We start from the raw sequence: 8,519 nt of genomic DNA, 5'->3' as shown, positions 1-8,519 counted from the left end.
CTGTCCTTTATCGAGCCCATCTTTGCATGAAATATTCCCTTGGAAACTCTAATTTTCTTGAAGAGATCTCCTGTTTTTCCTAGTCTGTTGTTTACCTCTATTTCTTTGCATTGATTGCTGAGAAATGTTTTTATATCTCTCCTTGCTATTCTTTGGAACTCTGCATTCAAATGCTGATATCTTTCCTTTTCTCCTTTGTTTTCACTTCTCTTGTTTTCACAGCTATACGTAAGGCCTCCTCAGACAGCCATTTTGCCTTTTGCATTTCTTTCCATGGGCTGGTCTTGGTCCCTGTCTTCTGTACAGTGTCATGAATTTTCATCCATAATTCATGAGGCAATCTATCTATAAGTTGTAGTCCCTTAAATCTATTTCTCACTTCCACTGTATAATCATAAGGAATTTGATTTTGGTCATATCTAAATGGTCTAGTGGTTTTCCCTACTTTATCCAATTTCCGTCTGAATTTGGCAATAAGGAGTTCATAATCTGAGCCACAGGCATCTCCTGCTCTTGTTTTTGCTAACTGTATACAGCTTCTCCATCTTTGGCTGCAAAGAATATAATCAATCTGATTTCAGTGTTGACCATCTGGTGATGTCCATGTGTAGAGTCTTCTCTTGTGTTGTTGGAAGAGGGTGTTTGTTATGACCAGTGCCCTCTCTTGGCAAAATTCTATTAGCCTTTGCCCTGCTTCATTCCGTGCTCCAAGGCCAAATTTGCCTGTTACTCCAGGTGTTGCTTGACTTCCTAATTTTGCATTCCAGTCCCCTATAATGAAAAGGACATCTTTTTTTGCGTGTTACTTCCAAAAAATCTTGTATGTCTTCATAGAATTGTTCAACTTGGGCTTCTTCAGTGTTACTGGTTGGGGCATAGGTCTGGATTACTGTAATATTCATTGGTTTGACTTGGAAATGAACAGAAATCATTCTGTCATTTTTAAGATTTTATCCAAGTCCTGCATTTCGGACTGTCTTGTTGACCATGATGACTCCTCCATTTCTTCTAAGGGATTCCTGCCCACAGTAGTAGATATAATGGTCAGCTGAATTAAATTCACCCATTACAGTCTATTTTTGTTCACTGATTCCTAGAATGTCTACGTTCACTCTTGCCATCTCCTGTTTGACCACTTCCAGTTTGCCTTGTTTCATGGACCTAACATTCCAGGTTCCTATGCAATATTGCTCTTTACAGCATCAGACCTTGCTTTTATCTCTAGTCACATCCACATTTGGGTATTGGTTTTGCTTTGGCTCCATCCCTTCATTTCTTTTGGAGTTATTTCTCCACTGATCTCCAGTAGCTTACTCGACACCTACCGACCTGGGGAATTCCTCATCCAGTATCCTATCATTGTGCCTTTCAAACTGTTCATGGGGTTCTCAAGGCAGGAACTGAAGTTGTTTGCCATTCCCTTCTCCAGTGGACCAAATTCGGCCATGGTCCATGTGATCAGATCAACTAGGAGTATAATAAGTCCAGAGGCCCTGAGGAGGGGAAAGAGTTTGAGGTTCTTGAAGAGGAAATAGACGCCTGGCATTCTCACGGAGTAGGAAAGGACAATCTCTTTATTTTTATTATTATTATTCCTTAAACAACACTGTATCCTGCTTGAGAACAGAAAACATTCTGACTAAACGATATTAAAATGTATACTATGATAGTGGGTCTGGTAGATTCTAATCCTATTACCTTAAAATGTAAATTATGGATGGCCTGGTTAACTTTTTTACAACCTTGAGTAATTCTGTGGATTTATTTTAATGACGAAATGAAATAGTATATAGCTCTCTTAGACTAGTCAGTGGGCACTCTCTGTCCCCCTTCTGATGTCTATGTCAGAATTCTCTGTCTCGTTTCATTCTTGGATAAAATTCTGCTACACACAAGCTCATGGATAATCAAGTGTGATCCCTGTACCCGAAACAAAACCTGTTTCTTCAGAGATCAGGAATCTGACATTGTTCACAATAAGCTAGTAATTATCAATCTTCCCACTGTTCCTTTTATTCAGTCACACTGAACTTTCAGTCTTTGTTCTGTTCTTCTTGGTCTCGCTGCCTGTGAATCTGCCATTCTTGTGCTCCCCATGATTTTTTTTTGTTAATGGCCTTTGAGATATAAATTTAAATTACTCATGAAATTTTCTTCTCAATTTACAGATTGTTATAACATTACTATTTTAGTTGAGCTGTTCAATTTGTTTGATAGACTGTGGACTCCAATTGGAATAATCACTCAGAGCCCATGTCTATTTTTCATTTTGATTTTACTCGCCTTGCTTCGGGAGTAGAGGTCTGTATTTAGAAAAAAAAAAGTCTGAATAAGGACTTATGGGATCAATAAAAAACACGTTTATTAAACATAGTCATCTTAAGAAATTCTGGATGGAAGCAAGATTGTTAAGATCCTAACCCTCTGAAAAAGTAGACATAATTTACAAATTAAAATCACTAACAATGGGTGTCCTTCCCAAGATCAGCTAAAAAAAAATGTCATCATCTTCTAAGGAAAACATATTTTTCAATGACTTTTGTGGACAAGGAATCTAAAAAAGGAAAACAGAGAGATTTCAGAGGTCTCCATCAGGGATAGTAAATGGCAGAAAGAGCAACATGTCTCATTAAGAGAAATTGATGCTAGAGTATGAATGTTTTTCCCTTTCCTATTTTGGGGAATGGTATGCATTTTCTATTCTGTGGTGGGAACATTTTCCATAAGAATCCCTTAAATCAGCATCCATGATTGCTGTTGATGAGACTTAATGGTGAAGATTTTCAGGAGACATGTAATGAGAGAAGCAAGATAAAGCAGTGGAAAAGCAAGTAAAATCTCAACTGGAAACCAAATTATATTACACTTTATCTCACTTTTTATTCAGTCATTTCCTTCCATGTTATCCCTGTCAAAATTTTACCAATGAAAATGGGACTTTCTCCTCTCAGATGAGGCGACTTTCATGTAACCAAAGGCAGTTTTCCAGAATAAGAAGTCTTTTACATGTATTAGTGGCCAGGATTTGTAAAGTTGAATGTTGCCTAATTTTTAAAGGAACGTTTTTGCTATAATATTAAAGAGGAATAGTGTGGTACAGTTTTCCCAGCAAGCCACATTGGGTGAGTTCTCTTTTTCTTTCTTTTTCTTTTTCGCCATTGGTCTTCCTGTTTATTGCATGAGTCAGAGTCTACCTCTGATCTCTGGACCACTATACTTTTCCAGTAAGCCACCCATACCAAAGTACTAACAGAGTGGGAAAGTGTTAGTGGCTTAGACGTGTTTGATTTTTGTGACTCCAAGGACTGTACTGCCCCTCATCCCCCCCAACCCCAGATTCCTCTGTCCCTGGAATTTCCCAAGCAAGAACACTGGTGTGGGTAGCAATTTCCTTCTTCAGGAGATCTTCCTGACCAGGGATTGAACCAGGGTCTCCAACATTGCAAGCAGATATTTTTTGTGTCTGAACTGTACAGGTCAATGACAATGAGGACTCCACTGACTAACCACCATACTCAAAGTTCAAGATCCTTGGCGCAATTCTATTGAATGGTTCATTGATGACGGCTTCTACTAATCCAGGCTGTAAGATCAACCTTCTCTAAACTGCATACCCTGTTACAATGGGAGCTGCACAAAGCTAAATATTTATGAGCTGGAATGCTTTTAAGGAGCAAAATAGTCAAATGTTTGCTATTGAAAATAGCAAAACATAAAAGAATTTAGAAGTTATAGGAAGATGTCTTGATTATAAAGATTGAAGGAAAAGAAAAATTAGAAATCAGAGTTTTGCAGGTCCACATTCATTCCATAAATCAACTCGAATAGTTTAAATTTTGTCTGTTGTATACAATGTCATCTGAGGAAGAAAAGGTTAAAACTTAGAGGTGAACAACTGCTAAACTAATCCAATATCTTATTTATATAGGTGAAGAAACTGCCATATAAATGAAGTTGCTTGTTAAAGTCCAGCAAGCTTTTAGTATGAGGCTTCCTCAGACAATATTGACCTGAAGAAATTGCAGCAAATTCTGAAGCTATTGTTAGGATTACATTTCCATAAGAATGGATAACGAAGTACACAAAGCAAACTGACATTGTGTATAAGCAGTTGTTATCATTGACATCATTATCCTTAATTCTTCTGTATTCTCCTCAGCATCAGTATCAGTAGCTGTAGTATAACTGTCACTAATCACATTCAGATTAGGCACCGTTTTTGTTTTTTATTTTTTCATTCAGTTCAGTCACTGAACCGTGTCTGACTCTTTGTGACCCAATGGACTGCAGCATGCCAAAGTTCCCTACCACACCAACAATGGTCAGATCCTGCTCATACTGAGAGCCACAGAGTCAATGATGTCGTCCCACCATCTCATCTTTTGTCATATTCTCCTGCCTTCATTTTATTTTCAGCATCATAGTATTTTGTAAAGAGTCATTTCTTCACATCAGGTGTCCAAATAATGAAGTTTCAACTTCAGCATCAGTCCTTGCAAAGAATATTCAGGACTGATTTTTTTTTTTTTTTTAATGATTGACTAGTAGGATCTCCTTTTGTTCAAGGGACTCACAAGAGTATTTTCTAACAGAACAGTTCAAAAATATTAATTGTTTTGTGCTCACTTTTTATTATAATCGAACTCTTACATCCATACCTGACTACTGGGAAAATCATAGCTTTAAGCCGATGGATTTTTATCAGCAAAAATTGTCTCGGCTTTCTAATATGATATTTAGGTTGGTTATAACTTTTCTCTCAAGGAGGAAGTGACTTAATTTCAGGGCTACAGTAAGTGTCTGTCGTGATTTTGTAGCCCAAGGAAATAAAGTCTGTCACTGTTTCCATTTTTTCCCATCTATTTGCCATGAAGTGATGGTACTGAATGCTATGATCTTCATTTCTTGCAAGTGGAATTATAAACTGGCTTTTTCACTTTACTCTTTCACTTTCATCAGGAGGCTCTATAGTTCCTCTTCAGTTTCTGCCATAACGGAGGTTTCATCTGAGTGTCTGAGGTTATTGATAATTCTTCAGGTAATCTTTATTCCAGCTTGTGCTTTATTTAACCTGGCACTTTGCATGATGTACTGTGCATATATGTTAAATAAGCAAAGTGACAATATTTCTTGACATATCCCTTTTGCAGGTTTTGATCCGTCTGTTGTTCCACCTCTGGTTCTAAGTTTTACTTCTTGACCTACATACAGACTTCTCAGGAAGCAAGGAAGGGGATCTGGCATTACCATTTCTTGAAGAATTTTCCACAGATTTTTTTCATCTACACAGTCAAAGGCTTTGATGTCATCAGGAAACTAAAAGTAGATTTTTTTTTTTCTGGAATTCTCTTGCTTTTGCTATGACCTAGCAGATGCTGGCAATTTATCCCTGGTTCCTCTGCCTTTTCTAAATTCAGATTGAACATCTGGACTTTTACATTATGTTAAGGCTCTAAATGTCTAGTGTAGATTTCTTTGATGAATATGTCATAGATGACCAGTATACAATGTATTTTTCAGGCTTCTCACCCTACCTGTGGCTATTCATCAGAAAAAAAAAAAAACAATCTATATATGCCTATGTCAGGAATGTATAAGTGCTATGAATAAGTGAAATAAAGTACTATTCACATTATTTTAAGCCTTTGTCTTAATAGAAGAGATAGTGAATAATGATTGTAATGAATATGTGTAATATATATATATATATATATATATATATATAGAGAGAGAGAGAGAGAGAGTAGTCACACTATAGATGCTGATATATTTGGGGAAGCTTATAAATGTTTCAGAAAGCTTCTGAAGATGAAATTACACCTGAATAAGGCATTAAAAAAATCAGCATTTGGTAGGAGAAATTGTGAAAGAAGTGAAGGGCAATTCAGGCAAAATGAAGGACGCTGATAAGGCACAGAATAGGGGAAGAATAAAACATGGAGCTTAAGGGAGCCTGAATGACTGGTCATGTGTGGAAATGTGCAGTGAGCAGCGATGTCAGACATGATTAGAAACATCTTATCGTTTAGGTGTGAAACTCATCAGAAATGCTTAAGTGGAGGAGGATTATGTTCTGATGTCTCTTCTGTGCAGTTAAAATGTTAATAAGCACAGTTTCCAGGGCCCTATCTGCTTTAGTCTTGTAACGTTGTATTTTCAGTTTGCCTGGAATTAGTAGTACGAATGGAGGAGACTGCTGCTTGGCCAAGTCCATACTCCAGCACATACATTAGCTCTAGCTTCATGGCAGTAATCTAGTGGTATTTTCTCCTCCCTGAACATTTCTTAGAGGGATAGCATAAAATGTGGAATAGGTAAAAGGACCTAGTGGGGAACATGTTGAAGGTATCTTTGAAATCCAGCACCAGTTCTGCATAGTTCTAGCAGCATGTTACAATATGGATTCACTGTCTTCATCTTTACATTCATTGAATGTCACCAACCAGCCCCTGCATGACTACCTCATGGTCACTTATGATCCTACGTACACACATTCCCTCTTTAAACCAGCACAAACCTGTACTTCATACTTCAGTGATAGATACAAAGACTAATACTGTGTCTAGTACGTATTGATCTTGAACACCATGTCCAGGAGGAATAAGTGATTAAAGTTCTTAATCTGCAACTGGTTCTGCATGCGTATGGTTTCTGTGCCCATTTGGAACATGCCAATACCTGATATCTAGAATCTCCTACAACAAAGATTAACACTGGATTCAGTTCAGTTCAGTTCAGTTCATTTGAGTCGCTCAGTCGTGTCCGACTCTCCGCGACCCCATGAATCACAGCACGCCAGGCCCCCTCTCCATCACCAGCTCCCGGAGTACACTCAAACTCATGTCCACAGAGTCGGCGATGCCATCCAGCCATCTCATTCTCCGTCGTCCCCTTCTCCTCCCACCCCCAACTTTTCCCAGCATCAGAGTCTTTTCCAGTGAGTCAATTCGTCGCATGAGGTGGCCAAAGTATACAGTTTCAGCTTTAGCATCAGTCCCTCCAATGAACATCCAGGATTGATCTCCTTTAGAATGGACTGGTTGGATCTCCTTGCAGTATAAGGGACTCTCAAGAGTCTTCTCCAACACCACAGTTCAAAAGCATCGATTCTTCGGAGCCCTGAGGGATAATCAGGGACACTATCTCATTCGCCCCTTTACTGCCATCACCAAGGCAACACATGATCTGCAGCATTATTAGAGTTAGAAGGAAGTTCTTGGAGATGATTTCTAGAAAAAAATGAAAATGTAATAAAGTTACTGATTCAGATGCACAGATTTATGACCCACTTCTCGACACTCTACTCCTTCTTTTTTACCTTTTTCTCCTGCATGACGTGGTGAAGCAGTAAGGATGGAATTTTTTCTGTTTTGCAGCTTAGGGAAAAAATAAAGGACTCAAGGAACTGTGAAATAATCCAGATTGTTAAACATTTCCCTTTTTTGTTTAATTTGACTTTTCTATGCCTTTACTCATCCCAGTCCATAAGTTTGTAAATCTGCCCCTTTCACAAATGCAACTTTCGAATTTCAGAGAGACTCTCTGGAGCAGAGAGCTTATGCAGCTTGCTTTATCTTGAAAAAGATGCAATAAAATACTTAGGTAATGTTTTTCTCCAGCTTTATACATCTAACTTAATGGAGTAGAGAATGACAACCCACTCCAGGTTTCGTGCTTGGAAAATCCCATTGACAGAATTGTAGCCCAGGTGGGCTACACTCATTGGATTGCAAGGTTGGACTGGAGAGAGACACACACTTACACATCTAATTTATGTTCAGATACAAATTTTCTTTCTTTTTTACAGGTCTTCATGTGTTTCACACTGAAGGACCAAGCATTTTTCTCTAAATTATCTCTGTGAAAGTTGTATAGACTTATACAAGTTTCTTGAAAACTTAACTGCTTCTTAAAAACAAAGCAAAGAAAAACTTCCTCCCATGTGGGAAGGGGTTTGCTTCCTTTTCTCCACTGATGATGTGGAATTTCTTTCCTATTAGCAGAAATACGGATTTCTATCTTGCCTTGGCTATATGGTAAACTGGGATATCGCTTCGTTGATTTGGGAGTAATAACTTCTAACAAATTTTCCCTTTTCTAGAGCAATGGATCTCTGCAACTGAAAGGAAATGTAAACATTGAATCCCTCATATATCTCTTCCTTGTCTAGGACCAAGCTCCTTAACAACAGGCATGAACAGGTCTGTCATATCACTAGAGAACAACTAGAACTATTTTCCCAAGTGTATGTGATTCTGATTTTTGTCTTTGGCATGCTGTCATGCCAACTTTTATGTCAAAACTTAAAGAGGTTTTAGATTCAATTGGATTCCACAATGCATTCCATATAAGAAGGTGAATCTCTATAATATTCTATTCCTCTGAGCCTCTAGACCTTGCCAGAGAATGTATCAGGAAGGCTTAGAGTCCGGTTTTCTCAAGCATTAGTGAGAAATAATACTTTTAATATATTAATGAGAACTAATATTTTAACATATTTTCTTTTTTCATACATTAAT

The sequence above is a fragment of the Moschus berezovskii genome, chromosome Y (genome assembly GCF_049115385.1).
Source record: "Moschus berezovskii isolate FMDL1 chromosome Y, NW_MosBer_1.0, whole genome shotgun sequence".
NCBI classification, from domain to species: domain Eukaryota; kingdom Metazoa; phylum Chordata; class Mammalia; order Artiodactyla; family Moschidae; genus Moschus; species Moschus berezovskii.
Note: the sequence above shows the minus strand (reverse complement) of the source record.